The sequence below is a fragment of the Triticum dicoccoides genome, chromosome 1A, assembly GCF_002162155.2.
Source record: "Triticum dicoccoides isolate Atlit2015 ecotype Zavitan chromosome 1A, WEW_v2.0, whole genome shotgun sequence".
Taxonomy (NCBI): domain Eukaryota; kingdom Viridiplantae; phylum Streptophyta; class Magnoliopsida; order Poales; family Poaceae; genus Triticum; species Triticum dicoccoides.
Window position 1 is genome coordinate 547,125,945 of NC_041380.1, and position 1,032 is coordinate 547,126,976.

Consider the following 1,032-nt stretch of genomic DNA (forward strand, 5'->3'; position numbering starts at 1 on the left):
CCGGTCACTGTTCTGCGGACGTGTCCGGGCGCATCAACGGATATTCACGGGGTTCGACTGTAGATGCTCTAAGCGGATTAGAAGCCTGCTATTGTACTTGCTCTAAAGGAGTATGCTAGTACATCTCAGTGATATTGTATACTGAGCTGGCTCTATAACTTCTAATTGACTACTACCATTAAAGGCATTTGGGTGAAAGAGATAAAGCCAAACTTCAATTATTGGGAGTCACACAGTGTGGATGCCCGATTATAAATACCATAGGGCCGAAGAACCATACCATACAGAAGCTAAGGCATGGCCTTACAATGTTGTATATATAAAAATCTCTTAATGCCCATCTCATTTCTCAATACATTGTCGGTTAGGTTTGGGATGCATCTGGGATTTGCGTGCCAGAGGTGTCATCCCTTCGGTAAGCAAAAATAGTGCAAAACCCTCTATGGTTCATTGGACTCATGTGATCCATATCTCTACACTTTTGAGGCTCGAGTTTGCACATTGCTCAAACACATTTCTGACCCCCAATGCGCTTGCATTGTACTACACAACACAAGAATCAGCACGGTCAATGAACACATATGATATAAATCTAATTGATAAATCAATATAAGTGATCTTATCTGTAGATTTGTATTCTTTGCAGGTGTCATCGGCTTCATGCCCAGCAATACTACCCACATAACTAGTCGCAGCCGGTGCACGATTCCCGGCCGAGCAAAGTCTGAACTGAGTTACCGACAACCAAACTTGGGGCCACGAACGATCCCAGCCAAAGTTTGCTCATCTGCTACGTGCTTCGTCTGCCCATTCGGTTCATGGCTAGCTGCCATAGGAACTAAGCGACGACACTTCTGACAGGCTGTTGGAAGATGACGGTGAAACAATTGTATAGTTGGTAATTTGCACCTTTAAGCAAGCTCGAGCCTGCTTTGTGCCGAGACGGCGAGATGGACCAATTTGCGATGCTCATATAGAATAGTGGAGTACATCCTGGCCTTCATGTAAATTTCTTTAATGAGTACTGTATTT